A 19,634-nucleotide genomic window follows, 5' to 3' on the forward strand; every position below is an offset into this window, starting at 1 on the left:
ATTGCAATAAATTGCATTTGTAATGCTTAACTTGAAGAATTTTGAGGATTTTTGCAAAGCTAAGCATTCATTGCACCAAACAGAAGAGTTGTACTAAACAAAGAGGGTACCACATGATTTATTACCGACATTGAGATGTTATTGTATGTTATCTAATAGAATTGTCAGGTTCAATTGGAGATTTCTAACTTCTAATAGAATTGTCAGGTTCAATTGGAGATTTCTAACTTCTACACTATCTTACACCTATCTTATTCTAAAGGTTTACACTATTTAAATCAAATGAATATGTAATATACAAATAAAAGATACTTAAATCATTGTGTTAGGTTTTTAGACCCCTTAAAACACAATAATTGGATTAACCTAGTTTATTAGCCAAGTGATTAACTTAGTCAAATTATGCAAATCTAGGTTAACACAATCAAATAATCATATCAAGATATAAAGCAGCGGAAATATAAAGAACACAAAGATATGATCACCTAGGAAAACCAAACTGGTAAAAAACCTGGGGAGGATTTAACCTAACTATCCTCAAGGTAAACTTGAATCCACTATATGAAAGAATCGAAGTTCATACAAAAGGACTTACAAGCACCCACGCTCGACTTCCTAATACTACCCACCAGAAGAACTTATTGACACGACCACGTGCAAGCTCCAAATCCACGAACTCCTTCTTTCTTGGATTCTCCAATCAAGTACAAGCACTCCTGCTTGTGTTTCTTTAAGCTCCAATGGCAGCAACTGAATTGATCATCAAGGTGTTGATAATATCTCTACCTTAAAAACCCTAAATTTATGTGAAGGAAAGCTCCTCAAGGATCTCATAAGAGATTCACACAAACCGTAAAATATGAGCAACAATACAACCAGAGCAACTCTCAAAACGTGGCTAGGGTTTTGCCTTATATACCTAGGGGAAAAACATAAAACCCTAAACGTTTAATGAGATAGGGCTGAGTTGGAAATTCTGCAAAAAAATATTCTGGCCGACTTTCGATCGATCGAGTCTAACCTTCGATTGATCGAGCCAGGCCAAAATGCACTAATACATCTGCAGCCTCTCGATTCCAACTTTACATAAATTACACAACTTTGAGCAAGTCTAAACAAGACTAAACATATTGTTTTGATAATGGTTTGCCAACATTACATATTAGAGTTCTAAATACATCAAATCCTAAGTCTTTAGAACCTAACAAACTCCCCCTTTGGCAATCCGTGACAAAACACAAATTAAAAGCTCAAAGTTTACAAATAAAAGCCCTTTACAAAAATAATGCTCATAACACAAATTCAATCCTAACTACTATCCATCAGTTGCAAGTGTAGACAGCAGCTCAATTGAATCAACCTGTATATTCCTGAAACACTCAACAAACGCATAAACGCATGTGTAACAGAAAAACAGTAAATCAACAGATATGTAAACTAACTCTCCCCTTAAGTTAGATACAACAAAAATAAAACATTCTTGTATGTTTCACACAACACAAAATAAAGACATATATCAATGAATAACTCATAAATATAAATCAATAAGCAGTGAACACAAGAAACAAGAATCATATATATCAAAATAAATGTATCTCCTCCTAACATGAATAGCCCCAAAAAAATGATATACAAAGTGAAGCACCTAGATACAATCTAACATCTCCACTAGCTCAAAACAAAAGAAATACTCCCCTTAACTACAAAAACTCCTCTACAAGAGTCAAAACTCTACTCCCCCTTTTTGTGACGGAATGCCAAAGGACAATCACATGCTATCATCAAAAGGAGGTGGTGAGGGTGAACGAAGATGCGCTAAGTCGGCTCGCAAAGCATGTATCTCATCAAGCAAGTCCACTAAAATCTGACCATGAGCCGCCTAAACGGTCATGACAGTCTCCAAGGTATGACGTATATCAAAGTCATCTGAAGGAGGTGGAGGAACATCAGCAGCAGCAGCATCACCAACAGGATTAGCAACATCCTCACCAGCAGGACTTGTAGAAGAAGAAGGAGGAGGTGCGGTACCAGAAGGCTCAGACCTAGGGTGTTTAGAGCCAACTCGAAGATGAGCAGCCCTCTGTCTAAGAAAAGATGCACCAATGGGAGCAATAACATGTACGGGCTCAGAAGAAGGGAAATCATCTAGACCAAGATATAACAAAATCCTATGAATAAAAATAGGATGGACAAGAGCATGAGCGGAAGATGAACTCCTATAAACTTCGTTCAAAGAACGAAGAAACAAGTGAGGAAAACTAATAGGAGCATCAGTAACAAGAGCGTACAAAAAGACACACCGCTCGAGAGGAATGGTGTGAAGATGAGAAATGGGCCATATAGAATGACAGGCTATCCAAAAAAACAGATAGATAGTCTCAAGAAGCTCAGAAGACATGATTCGAGGATCAGAACCCCACTAGATAGAAGACCCAGTGATGTATGACATGATATCATTCAAGAGTGGAGACTCATCATATGGGTAGACAGGGTGCTGGACCAAAAGTACCCCTAGAGCATCAGCCACTACTGTAGGAGTAATGGTGTACTCTACACCTCGTATCAAACTCTTTACCAAAGTGTTGGAATCATAGATGCGGATAGAGATGTTCGAAAAGAACTCTCTAATCAGGGTAGCTAGAGGAGGAGGATCAGAAATATCCAACAGAGCTAACCAGCCCCGGCGCTCAAAATTTTCCCTAATGGCAGGATCAAGCTCATCTAACACAATAGAACGCTCAGCCCAAATCTTTCTCCTAAGGTTCAGTGTCTCAAAAATCTCTTGGTTTTTCTCACTAGGAAACTTCTCATGGTCAAAAGAAGATGGGGGAGGAGAAGGTAGGGGAACAGACCTATGAGCTCTAGTCTTCCTAGGCATGATGCTAAGGAAAGGACAAAGACACAAAGATAGAACCAAAAGAACAAAACAAAGCACAAACTAAGGGCAGACTGCAAGTTAGCACAAAAAAAATATAGAACAAAAATCTATATGATGCATGAACAATTACAATGTCATAATGCATGTTCTAATGCAGTAAAACTAAGTTCAATTTCACAAAATTGGCTTGAGCACAGAGTTTCTAATAAAAAACCCAAAATTGAAAACCACTTGCTAAGATTTTGGAAAAATTTGACTAATTGATCATCACACAAACTAGAATACATAATATAATGATTAATTACATCAATTCAACAAGCCAATTGCATCAATTGAACCCAATTTGAACAAATCCCCAATTCGGATCAATTACAAGCCCTAGAATTTTCAATTTTTCACAAATCACAAATTGATCAAATTAAACCATCAGAATCATGTTTATATCATGTCCCAACAAAAACCCAATGATCAATTTCACTTGAAAAGGCTTTAATCAACAAAAAACCCAAAAAGAAATAGGTCCAAAAATTTCAATGAATAATGCATGAAACATGAAAATAAAAGAAAAAGGAGGGGTATAATGGACTTACCGGCCTTAGAGGACAAAAACCTTGCAAAAGATTCGGAGGAAAACAACAAAAAATTGATGATTTAGACTTGCCGAGTCAGAGAGAGAGAGAAAAAAAAAGGTTTGAGACTTTTGAAAAGTGATTTGAACAAGTCAAAGTCTGATATTTTAAAAACCTGATTCGCGATATTCGATTGATCGAAAATTACATTCAATCGATCAAATCAACCTGAGACTCTTAAAGGATTTTTAAGCACATTTTCGATCAATCGAAATACAGAATGGATCGATCGAAATAGGCAGAGGCTCACAAATTTTTGAGAAAAAAAAAAAAACACAGTTTTTTTTAAAAATATTTTGGCCATAAACTCCTCAAAGCATTAAAATTGATGAACAAAATGCATGAGTATGAGATGAAATGCTTTTTCAAAAACCCAAGTTTTAATCCCAGTTTATCAAAAAAAAATTCAACAATTCTCCCCTTAAATTCTCAAGCAACAAAAAATATTTTGCATAATACTCAAGGTATTTTCAAACTTGGTTGGTCAGACCAAAAACACACACAATAACATGTACAGTGTTTAGCAAAAAGTAATTTGTGTAGTTTGTGCAACTAGCAAAAGGTTGAGATACATGTGAGGTGATATGTGAATAGCAATCAATCAAAAAGTCTACAAAATCCATCACATAGAAATCAAAAGAGACTATCACCTAAAGAGTTACATCATATAACTCCCACATCTCCTAGAACATAAGCTTGCAATCATGTAAATTTCTTGAATTTTTGCCTCATATTGTACACACCAATTTTAATTATGTGATTTGGCATCAAGCCTAATAGTACACCCAATTTTAAGCATTAAGCAATTAAACCGAGGCTTCACCTTATGTTCTTTTTGTGCATGTGTTACACTTTCTCGATCACAGAATCTTAAGATATGCACTAAGGTGTTTATGATTGGCTAGTAAACAGTGGTGAGATGGTTATTTATGCCTTTCTCAAAAGGATCAAGTCCGATAGTCAAATAACATGTGACTTCAAGATTAAGACAAAGTGATAAACACCATAAACATTTTTCCCACACAACATGCACTACACAGCTCAAACTAGTAAAATGCAATAAATAAGCTCATTAAAGCTAAACAAGGTACACAAGACATGTTATGTGTAAATAAATTGACTAACCTTATTTTCAAAAACCATGAAAAATAATTCCAAACAAAAATTGGTTTTTTTTTTTTTTATTATTATTTAAAAGAGAAAACAAAAATAAATCCTAGAATGAAATGCATGAATGTTATGCAATGCAAATCTAGAAACAAAACAACACAAAAACCAAAGGACAATGGTCACAAAAGAGTAGAGTAATGAAGCACAAGGACCATGTCAGAAAGACTCAATTAGATCGAGTTTTTTGCATCCAAAACCTTTTAGATGCACCACGAGCATTGGAGTTCCTATTCACGTTCGAGTGATTTCCAACTCCAGGATTGGAATAAAGGTTTAAAGCCTTTACCAATTCACCAATGAGTACTATAGGATCTTGTGCTTGAGGCACAGACACTTTTGGTTTATTTGCTCTCTTAGCAGCTTGAAACTTATAACAGTTAGGACGAATGTGTCCAAACTTTCCATAAAAATGACAAACCCAAGCAGGTTTACCATGCATCTTGTCCTTAGAAAGGGTAGACTCCTTTGGTTTAGACTATTTTAGATCAACCTTAATCTTCCTAGATGGTGAAACTTCTATAGGTTTGACAACCTTACTCACAGGGGGTTTGATAGTTTCACTCACAACCTCACTCACGGAAGGTTCAGAAGAAGATGAAGGAATAAAGTTCGTGAAATGTGGTGTAGATACAAAGATGCTATCAACAAAACCTAAACCAGATTTGTCAGAAGGATACTTTTGAACACTCAGCATTTGATCAAGTTTAGAACTAGCAGATTTAGCAACAAATAAATCAAGTTCTAATTTCTTAACCTTATCAATCAACAACATATTCTCAGTTTTCACATTGTTCAAAAGTTCATTAGCATCAACTAGTTTAACAAGCAAATTCTTCTTATCAAGCTCAAGAGATTCAATTTTCTTTAGGCCAAGTTCAACATTCATAGCATCCTTTGCAGCAACTTTGCAAAGTTTATTATAGGCCTCTTGAAGATCTGCATCCTCAAAGAGTTCCCCATCAGAAGGGTTCTCTTCAACAGACACGCTTTCATTAACTACAGCAGTAGTAGCGAAAGTAATGAAGTTTCTATCCTCGTCACACCTAGACTCATCATCAGAAACCTCATTATCACTAAGGGTTACAACCATAACTTTACCCTTAGATCTCAAGAATGTAGGACATTCAGATTTAACATGACCATACCCTTGACATCCAAAACATTGAGAACCCAAAGAATTATTGAAAGATTGACCTACTTTTTCTCTAGGTTTTCCAGTGTTGCTAACCTTAAAAGGATCATTCTTCCTAAAATTTCTAAGTTTAGCAGTGTTTGTATTTCTTGCCTTTCTGTTACTGTTCCTAAGAAAGTTTCTAAAGTTCTTGGCAAGGTAAGCAATCTCTGTAGCAAAAAGCTCATCATCAAATCCATCAACCTCAACATCATCAACTGACTTAAGAGCCATTGACTTGGATTTGCTAGCTTTGGGTAGGTCTAGCTCATAGGACTGAAGAGATCCTACAAGCTCATCAACAGGGATGGAGTCCACATCCTTGCTCTCAGTAATGGCAATCACTTTAGGTCTAAAGTCTTCAGTTAAAGATCTAAGAATCTTCCTAACAATTTTAGGTTGATCATAGATTTCACCCAAATTATATGCAGAATTAACAATATCATTCAGCTTAGCATAGAATTCATCAAAAGTTTCAGACATCCTAATGCTTTCAAATCTAGAAGTTAATTGCTGCAATTTATTAATCTTAACTGCCTTTGTGCCTTCATGCACAGTCTGGAGGATTTTCCAAGCAGTATAAGCAACCTCAACATTAGAGATTCTCTTAAATTCTTTCATAAAAACAGCATTAAAGATGGCATTCATAGCTTTGCTATTGAACCCAGCTGCTTCTTTTTGAGAAATTTGCCACTCACTCACAGGAGTAGTGGGTTTCTCCCATCCGTACTCACTCAACGGAATTCCAAACCCTCTCATCAATAGATTTCAGGAATGTTTTCATCCTTACTTTCCAATAAGTGTAGTTATTCCCATTAAAGTGAGGAGGAACAACAAGAAAGTGTCCATGTTCCATGACAACATGGGTCAAGGATCAGCTCAGAGATCAAAAGATCTACAACAAGACAGCCACCTACTCTGATACCACTTGTTAGGTTTTTAGACCCCTTAAAACACAACAATTGGATTAACCTAGTTTATTAGCCAAGTGATTAACTTAGTCAAATTATGCAAATCTCGGTTAACACAATCAAATAATCATATCAAGATATAAAGCAGGGAAAATATAAAAAACACAAAGATATGGTCACCTAGGAAAACCAAATCGGTAAAAAACCTGGGGAGGATTTAACCTAACTATCCTCAAGGATCTCACAAGAGATTCACACAAACCGCAAAATATAAGCAACAATACAACCAGAGCAACAATACAACCAGAGCAACTCTCAAAACGTGGCTAGAGTTTTGCCTTATATACCTAGGGCAAAAACATAAAACCCTAAACGTTTAATGAGATAGGGTTGAGTTGGAAATTCTGCAGAAAAACATTCTGGCTGACTTTCGATCGATCAAGTCTAACCTTCGATCGATCGAGCCAGGCCGAAATGCACTAATACATTTGCAGCCTCTCGATTCCAACTTTACATGAATTACACAACTTTGAGCAAGCCTAAACAAGACTAAACATATTGTTTTGATCATGGTTTGCCAACATTATACATTAGAGTTCTAAATACATCAAATCCTAAGTCTTTAGAACCTAACACATTGAGATTAATTCCCAATCATATATAATCATAGATTTGGGATTTGTAGAAAGAAAATGTTGTACTCATTTGGGCAAAACATGTGAGCTTTATACTACGTAAACACTAAAAGATATAGCTTACTGTGTTAATGTTGTTGATCAGGCCTTTATTAGTAAAAGCAAGGTCTTCAAAGTTTTTCTTAGAATTTTCTTTAGTATAGGTCTGGTCTCTTTAGAAAGGCTAATGGGTTTTAGTGCAGCCCAAAGGAACCTCGATCCAAAAGAGTGAATGATGGTAGTGATTGGCTACACACCTTGATAGCCAGAAGCTAGACCGCAGGCTTTTGCCTTATGGTCGAGAGAGAGGACAAGTTAGAATTAGACACAAGGGTTGGATCCACAGCCTTGACCCAATCCAGCCCATTGAAAAACCAACAATCACACAGCCTGATCCATATTGGAAACACAAAACTCAATCTAGAACCTTTCTTTCCCGACCCGATTCGACCCATTTGAGGAAACGAAAGAGAAGTGATGAGAATCTTTTCAATTTTCAAAGCCCATAAGCAATCCCAAGTATTTATAAACTTTTAGAAGTTTCTAGCCCATAGTATATATGAATAGTCTAGATCACATAAGCCAGTCACTACGATGGGCTTGCAAAAAATTTTTGTTACATTTTGGAATTTGTAGTGGAATCAGGACTCGTATTATAAAAAAAGTATCATATTTTAACTAATAAAACTTAAAATTCACCAACATCAAGCTATACAAAATTATGTAAAAAAGTACATGGTTGTTATGTGTAAATTTACATAGGTACTATTCATTTTGTATTTAATTTTTTACTCTCTTTTTTACGTATCTTGATATTGAAGGAAGAGAATGGATGATGGTTGTTATGGATAAAGAAATAAAAACAATTTTTAAAAAATCAAGAAAAAAATGAAAAATTAATATTTGAATAAAATGTAGTGTAAAATAAATAACCTATTGGGGCATTTTGAAAAATGGGTAAGTAAATTAGAAAAAAAAAAAGTATGTTTTTAAATTAAAATAAAAAGAAATTTTTACACAAGTTTATGCAATGTTCTTATAGGTGCTATTTTTGGTATTTGTTACTCCATAATGTCGGAGTCCATAAGCCTTGCTTCTCTAGGCCTAAAATCCAATACCACCTGTATTTCGAGGCCAAATTGCTTTATCAAAAGTTGAATCATAATCAAATTCACATCATCAAATGTAAACAAAATAACTAATAATCAAAGGGGGGAAATGCTTTTACACCTGGACTAAGGTAAAATCTTTGTCTTTTCATAAACAGCTTTAACAAAGCAATTTCCACTGGAGCTTTTTTATAGGGACCAATGACCCATAACCATCCAATATATTGAGAAAGAAACTCTCTATTCCCTTTAACATGAAAATTTTAAAAAGATTGTGTTCATCTTACATCAGTTAATTTTTTATAGATACGACAATGGAGTATGAATTATCCAATTCATGTTGCAAGTGAGATATTTGGGTTTTTCTTCTCAAATATAAGTAGTATTTTTGAAGGAACTTCAAATTTCTTGCTGTAATAATTTTAAACTATTTTCCCCCATCTTTGGATTTAGTCAAAGCTACTAATCTTTTTTATTTTAAACAATTTTGTTTTGCAATGCATCACCATATCTTTCATTACACTATACTTGTCCCCAACTAGAAAATAAAAATAAAAAATAAAAAAAAGAAGTTAAATTTATATTTGGAAAATTTTGCCATCACTTTTTGGCTGCTGGATCTGCATGACCCCTCTATTGTTTAGCATTATTCTTACCAAGATGGGTAATTGACTAATTGTTGTTACACACAAACTCTTGCACACAATTGTACACAACCAAATTTTGCACTAAAATCATGACTTCAAGTCACAATTTCAATGCAAATTTAATGCGTATGGTTGTGTAAAAGAGCATGTAATAAATACCACTCTACAAAGATATCAATCACGTCTCTATTTCTTCCTTTTTTTGGGTGGTTGTGTATTTCACATTATTTTAATGGGCCTTCAAGCAATTTCCTTAATGGACCATGCAGTTCCACTGATCCAACTAAAAACTATTTGTATATTATTACTCATTCTGACATTCGTCCCATGTTCTTAAACAGTTGAGCATACCACTATCTAATAGTATATCATATAACAATTCCTTGGGGCTAAAATATAAAGATCTTTAACAATTCCAAAAAATAATACAAATGGACTCATAGTCATGACCCAATAAGAAAAAAAAAAATGGAAGAGAAGTTCGTTCTAAAAAGGGATCTAAGTGAACCTGAAGCTCAAGTATGAGGTATGCAAGCAATGTTTCTACAAAAACTTAATCTAGATTGAATTTACTTCCCAATGCTAACCCAAGGAAACACTGGTTGAGTAACACCAAGTCCAACCAAGCAATATTAATCATCATTATCCCACAATAATAATTTGAAACCATAGTATGTTTTAGTAGTGGGATTTATCTGAAGATACTAGCCCAATTGCTTACTAACTTGCAATCCTTGATAGGTCAAATTTAATACATCTTCAAGCAGCTTCAGCTACCTTATTTAGTACTATTTAATGATTTGTTAAATAGTAAGTATTTGAAAGATTTTTCCCAAAGTTTGGAATTTATCTGAAGATACTAGCCTCTTTCAATTGCAACAAATTGCATTTGTAAGTTTTTGTTTTAGGTTGGAGGAGGACAACACAAACAAAACTATAAATAAAACTTGTCATTTTACTTATTTAAGATAACAATATGAAACCTTGAAGAGTTTTGAGAACTTTTACGAAGCTAATGCTAAGCATTCATTGTACCAAACAAATTTGGACGTGAATTTGTACTGACACAAGATGTTTTTTTGAGTGCTATATAATAGAATTGTAAAGGTTCAATTGGAGCTTTCAGACTTCTACACTATCTAGACCCTTCTTATTCTAAAATAAATCAAATGAATGTGTATTATATCCAAATATATAATAAGATAATTAAATCCTTGACATTTGGTCCCAGTCATATCATGTATAACATCCCAACTAATAAAATGTTGTTATTTATGCAAATGTGACATCATCTAGTAATTTTTATTTTTTATTCCTTGTACTGATTAAGAAGCTCACACATATATTTGTATAGATGATATTATCTCATTGGTCAGGGAGGACCACATCAGCAGTCCTCTCGATGTAAATAATTATTTCTCAGGATAGAGGAGATTTTTGTATTGATCTGGGAAAAACATGTGGGTTTTATAGCCCACTGTGTTAATGTTGTGGGTCGGGCCTTTATTAGTGAATTTTGGGTTTTCAAAGTTTTTCTCAGACATTCGTTTATTTTTTTAAATAAAAATTTTATCTGGGCCGGGTTAGGTAAGAGGCCCTTTTCTAGTATGGGCCCGGTCTCTTTAGAAAGGCCGAAGGTTTCTGTTGCAACTCACAGGGAGGTTGGAAAACAAACTTTCACGGTTTCATCTAGCCTGATCCATGTTTGAAAAAGAAAAAAAAGAAAAAAAAAAAAGAAATAGAAAAAAAAGGCCCAATTTTCAAAACCTTCCTTGCCTAACTGGACCTATTTGAGAAGAGAAAGATAGAGAAAAGAGAAGAGTAGAGTTTCAATCACAGTAGCCATCCCAAGTATTTGAAGAACTCTCAACAGTACAAGGCCCAGAATAAGAACAATCCAGAGCACATAAGCCGATTATCCCAAACATTTATACCATTAGGAAATGTAGAATTTAATTATTTAACCATATTCTAATACGTTGAAATGTACTTCCACCAGTTGACAAAGATGAATCATAATCAATTTCACTTGGCTAAAAGATGCACCTATTATATTTTTGGAGCATTTGATTAAAAGACAATAGGTAGTGTAGATAATGTGACTATGTGGGTTAGCATTCCCTCTTATCAAGTGAAAATTATCTCCTGTGCATGGAGAAAGATATCACTTGGACTAAATTATCATATTCACATTAATCCTCAATCAAATGGTTAGATTAAACTAGAGTTCAAAATTTGCACTCTTGAGTTTTGAAAGTATTAATTCATTTTAGTGTTAAAGTATAGTGCAGCTCTTGACACATAGCTTTTCAAAATTATTTTGCTTTTGCTAGTCAAAGACAATATAATTTTCTTAATTTTGTTCACAATCCTTGATGTATGATGTTGTGATGTAATATCAATAATCAATTCATGTAAAAATATTTACCCCAATCATAATTTAGCGTGCCATGAGTTATGTAAAAATAATTGTGGCTTAGCATTAGTGTTGCTATAATAAGCCTTTATCAAAAGCAAACACTCAAAGGAGAAAAGGAAAATGCCTCTCACCTAACAAAGGTAATGTCTTTGTCTTTTCTTTATCTCTCTTCTTTTATTGTTGTTGCTAGTCACCAAAATAAGTCATTAGCCGACAAAGTTGAATCATAAATCAAATTCGCTTTCTCAAATGTAAACACAAGTGTCCATTTTTTCTTATCCCTCTTTTTTTTTTTTCTTCTTTTGCAAGTAATTCGCTTCTGCTAGCTGTGCCCAATTTTATTTTTATTTTTAATTTTTGTAGTAAACTTCCTTCACTGAAAAACTTAATCCCATTTGAATTTACTTCACATAAAGTTACAAACATTACAGGAATAGAATGGTTTGAGTAAGACCAACTGATGATGCCAAAATCGTCAGTTGGGTCACTCGTCCAATCCAGAGCTTTAGACGATCTTGTAGGACCTGCAAGATAAAGAGAGATAGATCGAAGAGACCAACGGGTTGTGCCCGATGGGAGAGCCTCCGATGCTTAAGTTAGTATCACCCCATATTTCTCATATTTAGATAGTGTTTTGTTGTAGCTTTTGACATACCTTCACAAGTGAGATGGACTGTCCCTTTTATAGGTGATTTGGATAGCTGTTATACATAATTGGAGGTGATTATTACCCATGTGTAACAGTCATCGTATTGATGGGCGTTTAAGACTGATGAGTAATAGTCACCATTAATGTGTTGAATGTGCTTGAACGGTTACATCTTTTGGTCTACTAATGATGCAAGGTTGTCCATATTAATGGATGACCTTAATGATTTTTAGGACTCATCAGTTGCCCGCCCCCCCATTCCCAAGTCTGATTTTGCTTTATGCTGGTCAGGCTTAGGGAATGTTCTTAACTTGTCTAGATTCAGGCTTCTTTATCTTCAACTACTTTCTTCTTCGGGAACGGTAGTATTTTTGTGAAGACTTCTTAGTATCTGCCTTTTGAAGGTCTTTTTGGACGTTCGAGGGATCATAGCTTGGTCTTGAAAGTGAGCAAATTTCTTTCGACGGTCATTTTTTATCATTGCTAAAGAACAAGCTAATTTCTTTGGACGACCATTTTTTATCACTACTGAAGAGCGAGGTCATTTCTTTGGACGATCATTTTTGATCACTTAGATGCTTCTTCTTTTATTCATTTTCTGGTTGTCACATTTGATATTCTTGATTTGCATTTGACTTGCGTTTGTGTAAGAATCCTTGTCTGCTTACACTCGTCTAAGGGTATTTAGTCACTTAGCCACTTTTGGGTGACTTACATCCAGTTACGGAGCTTCGTCATTTAGGCTTTGTCAGTGATTTACATCCGTCTTGGCAAAATCTTATCACTTAGCCATTTTTTTGATGACTTACATCCACTTAAGGAATCTTGTCACTTAGGCTTCGTTAGTGATTTACATCCGTCTTGGCGGAATCTTATCAATTTTTTTGGTGACTTACATCCATTTAAGGAATCTTGTCACTTAGGCTTCGTCAGTGATTTACACCTGTCTTGGCGGAATCTTATCACTTAGCCATTTTTTTGGTGACTTACATCCATTTAAGGAATCTTGTCACTTAGGCTTCATTAGTGATTTACATCCGTCTTGGCAGAATCTTATCATTTTTTTGGTGACTTACATCCATTTAAGGAATCTTGTCACTTAGGCTTCGTCAGTGATTTACATCCGTCTTGGTGGAATCTTAACACTTAGCCATTTTTTGGTGACTTAAATCCATTTAAAGAATCTTGTCACTTGTTGCTGGAAATATTCCTTGACGCTACGTCATTTTGGACCTTCTTGAGGCCATGTTGATATCTGCATTAAGTAGCAAATGCACTTGCCAAGACTTGGTTAAACAAGAATTTTAGAACAATTCATATATAAATAACAAGTTACCAATAGCCTAGGTGGGCTTTTTTCTTATTTCCTTGTAATCCTAGAGTTTTACCTCTTTTGTGATCTGTCTAGTAATGCATACATTTTTGCATGAAACCTTACTAGGTGTAAATTTTTTGTAGACGAATATAAAAGAGACAAAGATAAATGTGTTATCTTAAATGACGATATTATTTTGTCACATACCTCGATCTTTTTATTGCTGAGATCTTCTTGACAAGCTCTTCCCTTTTTAAGATGACGAGCTCTACCCTTTTCAAGATTTTTTTTAAGCTCAACATGATACTTCATGTCTAAGGCCTAGACCTCTTTTGCTTCAATTTTTTGAAGGCGTGAAAACTAGGCCATGTTTTTGCCCCCACTCAAACGTCAAAAGTACAATTCTCGTTTGTTGACGACTAGAGGAATGGTCTATCATGATTGGAACTTTTTTTTTTTTGGTGTGCTTTGATGACCATGGTCATTGCCATTTGTAATAGCAATTTCCTCTTTCTTCTTCTTTAATTGTACACTTAAGTCACTTCAATAGTGCTAGCTACATGACAATGTACAAATGTGCAATTGCATGCTATACAAGACAAAGTGCATTCTATATGAATCATAGAGAAGTATAAGAATTGAAGCTATTTGACTATATGCTTCTTTAAACTGGTCTTTGTTAGGTGCTTGCACCGTATATAATTTTTAAAGCAATTTAAGAAGATTTTGGTGAGTTGATGGAGATAGCGGAAATTTATTGAGACTTAAATTCATGAGCATATTGTGAACACGATCATCTAGCATTTTAAGTGTAGGAAACTTAATAGAACTTCTCAAATTCATGATGATGAAACATATGCTACTAATAATATAGTCATATTGATTGTGATAATTGTAACAATTTTATAGCAATATTCTCAACATGTTCTACATACACATTTGTATTAATCATGCGAGCTTGATATTTGTTTAGTTTCAATAAAATGATCTCATGGATAAAAAAGAAAGAGAGAAATGAGTTACCTCAATAGAAGACCTTAAATCTCAATACTATTTTGTACATACCTTGGTCTTTTCATTGTTGTAGTCTTCTTGACGAACTCTTCGTCATTGAACTCTTACTTATAGAGCTCTTCTTTGTTGGATTTGTACCACCCATAATTTACAGGAGTTAAACTCAGCATTTGTGATGTAGATGGAATTTTCACAACTTTTAGCTATATCTTTGTTTTCTTCTTGAGAGTTTTTCTTTGTCAAATTATGACATCCCCTTAGAAAATTTGGAATTTCTTTTTATGTATGAAGCGCATGCTCTATAGGTGATTCAATCATTTCCACTTTTTTCTTTGTTTTGGCGATAGTAGAATAGCAAAAGAAATGGACAAACTTAAGATCAATTGATCAGCTAGAGATCAAAAGTCTAAAATAGGACACACTAGCTAGAGCAAATATTACTAGTCAAGCCTTTTAACTCTAGCAAGAAATTATCTAGCCTTTTGGGTCAATTGTGCATGTTTGTACTAATCTTGTAATTTAGCAATTTGCCTTTCCAATAATCATTTTCATAACTATTACCCTATTCTCGTGCAACTGAATAACACTTGGTAAAGTGTTCAAGAGTGTTGGAATTCGGTGTGTTTAATGATATTTGCTATTATGACAAACAGTCATTATTTTTATCATGGTAAACAATTTTAAATTTCTTAAACAGCTAGGTTTTTTATTTGGCAATAATGATATTTGTCATTATGCCTAACACTTGACTTCAATCGTTGTTGCAAATACTAGGAGAATTAAAAGGGAAAAGAAATGTTTAAATCTGACCTTAAGGACCAAAAACTGGCATCATTGTTATATTTTGTTCCTACTATTTGAAGATGTAGATATATCCAAAGGTTTTGCCCACGTTTAAACATGAAAGGTACATTTGTTGTTGGATGATAACCAAAAGAATGGCCTGTCATGGTTTGTACCTGTATTTTTCTTCCTTTGGGCTTAATCTTAGTCCCAAATGGAAATCTTCATAAAATTTCATGTCTAATTTATTAGAACAAAATTTAGAAACTTATAGACCAATGTATGGATACCGATGAAGTAAATTGTTCATGATAGAAAATTATGTATGAAATTATAGAGTGGTCCCAAAAAGACACTACTACTCTTTAAAATAAATGAGTAGAATGAAAGAAATAAGTGCATATCAAGCTATTCTAGTTACACTAGTGAATAGTTTAGTACTTTTACTAAGCAAAGTGTTAGACTTGGAGCAACATTTTTCAAGTAAGAAATTCACAAATAATATTAATCACAAATGCATAAAATTTGTTGGGGCTTAATATTGATTTTTATATAAATGAAGTGTAATTTTGTTCAAATCGAGCACTGGAGTGTAGTGACTCGATGAAAGCATGATGCTTTAGCATACAAAGACCACTAAAGATTTCATGAAACCATGTGGTGGGATTTATGCATCAATTGTAAAAGTATGTTGGACTAGTATACGGGAGGAAAAATCAAAACCCCAATGCATAACATTGCTAAACCATTTTGGTATAACATGCTATGTCTTTGTTGTTTAATGAACTCATATGCACATACCTTGATACTATTATGAGAGGAGATTGTATGATAATATGTAACAACTCAAAAACGTGTTCTTTCTCAAAGTCAAAGTAGCATGCATGATTGGGAAAATTTAAAATAGTGGGTCATGTACATTATGTGTAAATTTATATTCTGATAAGATTTCTCCTTAAATTTAGAGAAATAATTAGACATCTCTTGTTAAATGGAATTCAAGCCCAATAAAATAAGGTTCCATGCTTTTAAATGTCCAAATCAAGATTTTGATATTTGGCAAAGCAATTAAAGTTGACTTTACTTTCCTTAATAATGAAAATTAAAATATTTAAATTTGATAAAAATAACGGAGGTTGAGAGCCTTTACCTTAAATGGTCCTTAATTGCAATACTTAAGCACCATAAATTCATAACCTTAGCCGATCATATAATTGATGGGTTTCGGGCAATATTCCAGTTTGAAGAGAATGTTTCCATCTTTAATCTCCCCTTTGGTAGGTTCTTCTTGACAAGTTCTCTTTGACAATTGTTCATCGTCTCTAGATCGCACATCGTCACCATATGTGGTTTTGCAGTCAACTTTATTTTTTATATATCTCTTTTGTGAATGTTTTCAATCTCATAGATGACTGCTACAAGATTAGTTTTCTTGGACATGTATATATAACGTTTTTGCCAAACATTCATAAATCATGATAGTTTTCACAAGGTGCAATTGTAGCAGAAAAAATAGAATATTCATTATCGTTGGCTTCCACCTACCTAATACTGATTAGGTTGGCCCACAGCCAAGCTTATTGGATTTTCTCTAATTTCCAAATTTAGTGTTTCTAAATTTGGTAAGATAGTAGAATTTGACTTCAGCCTCTTTAGTGTCTAAACTCTAAAATTATGATATAATTTCAGTAAGACAAAATTTTGGCTTCAACTTTCTCTAACGTTGAAAATTTAGATTTATTATCTTTGGCAGTGCAATAATATTTCACTTCTTTTTTTTCTTTTTTTCTTTTTTTTTCTTTTTTTTTTATATTATATCTTAGCAAGATGCATTAGGAAAAAGTAGTGAAATAAAAAGCCATAATTAATGGTATAATATATGAATATCAACCAAGATGCTATCAGTATACCAATTATTTAATGCTATAAAGAGACAAAATGATCTCATCGTGTTATAATAGGAAATGTAGTAAAGGTGTAAAACCCTTTTTTGCTGTAATTATGTAAAATCAGATAATTGAAAAATGTTTCCAAGCCTTACCCACACGGTTCAAGGCATTTTCATATATATAGAAGAGTTTGTTACAATTCAAAATACAATTCAGATATACCAATTAATCACTAAGATACAGATTCAAAAGTGATTCTACTGTATCCTAATCCTATCTCATCACAAGCCTAATTCTATCTTATCTTATCTTATTCAAAATATGATTAAGCTATACAAATTCAAATATACATCAGCTACTCTCCTCGACAATTACAGCTGTAGCTACAGTTGTATCCTTAACAAATTAGGATACCAATTAGGCCATGATGTATAATAATATTTGGCTTTAATGGCAAGGATCTCAAAGAGACCGGTATGACTGATGCAGTTTATAACAATCAAGGTATTCATTACCCTTTTTTTTTAATGCCTATATTTAAGATCAATGGATATACTTCTAGCTCATCACTAAGATACAGATTCAAAAGTGATTCTACTGTATCCTAATCCTATCTCATCACAAGCCTAATTCTATCTTATCTTATCTTATTCAAAATATGATTAAGCTATACAAATTCAAGTATACATCAGCTACTCTCCTCGGCAATTACAGCTGTAGCTACAGTTGTATCCTTAACAAATTAGGATACCAATTAGGCCATGATGTATAATAATATTTGGCTTTAATGGCAAGGATCTCAAAGAGACCGGTATGACTGATGCAGTTTATAACAATCAAGGTATTCATTACCCTTTTTTTTTAATGCCTATATTTAAGATCACAATTTTGGTAAGGTAATTATATTCTATTGAAGTCTGGTTCCACCTTTCATGCAAACTAAAAAAAACGGGGAACCGGTGAAACTAAGAAAGCAAATTTCTCCTATGGTAATTTCATCATATTTGACTTGGGTGGCTAAAAATTATATGACCACCTTCAATCACTTTTTTTTTTCTTTTAACAAAAGGATACTTAATAGAGTCAATTTCTCTGTTGTGTTTCTAAAGTTTTAGACGGGTTTATTATGTTTTTAGACTTCTAGATCTTTTAACAAGATGTGGCAATTAAAACCATTTAACAGGATGAGAAGAAACTCATCTTACCTTAAGACCTAGGAGCTAGACCATTCCTTTGAGGACTGCCCAAGTTGAAGATCACGGGTTGTGAAGTTCTTACGTCATCGATGACCAATCCAATCATGTGTTGCTCCTGGGAGTCATACTTTCATTATTGACGGCATCTTAGTGATCTTTCCATTTATTCATTATCTAGATAATATGAGGCATCTTGCAACCAAATCCTCAAATTAGAGGACAACATATTTGAGACCTTGGATCTAGGTTCTCTCATCATCGTCCATTTGAATAGTTAACAAGTCATGCTTTAATGACGATGGTGTCTTGGTAATACCTCTATCTTTCTCATCGCGGCCCCAATTTAAATTTAGATAACTTCATTGAAGAAATGGATATGTGCAGGGTAAAGAGATGATCATTGAGTATCATCCATGGGGTACTCTAAATCTGGTATTTTGGTGTTAATGATTTTCCATTGAACTGAGTGAACCCTTTGTTGTAGGAATGGCTAGATGGCTAATCACCTTCCCACAGATGGCGCCAAACTGATGATGACAAAATCGTCAGTTGGGTCACTCGTCCAATCCGGAGCTTTAGATGATCTTGTAGGGCCTGCAAGATAGAGAGAGATAGATCGAAGAGACCAACGAGTTGTGCCCGATGGGTGAGCCTCCGATGCTTAAGTTAGTAGCACCCCATATTTCTCATATTTAGATAGTGTTTTGTTGTAGCTTTTGACATACCTTCACAAGTGAGACGGACTATCCCTTTTATAGGTGATTTGGATAGCTGTTACACATAATTGGAGGTGATTATTACCCATGTGTAACAGTCATCGTATTGATGGGCGTTTAAGACCGATGAGTAACGGTCGCCATTAATGTGTTGAGTGTGCTTGAACGGTTACATCTTTTGGTCTACTAATGATGCAAAGTTGTCCATATTAATGGACAACCTTAATGATTTTTAGGACTCATCACCAACCATTCTAACATACTAACATCTAAGCTGGTAAGTTAATTTGTTAAGTACAATTTTTTAAAATGTATAACTGAAATTTTGTATGATAAACCTATGAAGATTTTTATTTTTATTTTTATTTTTTATTTTTTTTTTATTATTATTTTTTTATAGAGAATTTCAACCTATGGCAGTGGAAGAAAGTAAGACTTAGCATAATTATGGGTTAGACTAAGAA

Source organism: Quercus suber, unplaced genomic scaffold, assembly GCF_002906115.3.
Source record: "Quercus suber isolate HL8 unplaced genomic scaffold, Cork oak 2.0 scaffold_346, whole genome shotgun sequence".
In the NCBI taxonomy this organism is placed as follows: Eukaryota; Viridiplantae; Streptophyta; class Magnoliopsida; order Fagales; family Fagaceae; genus Quercus; species Quercus suber.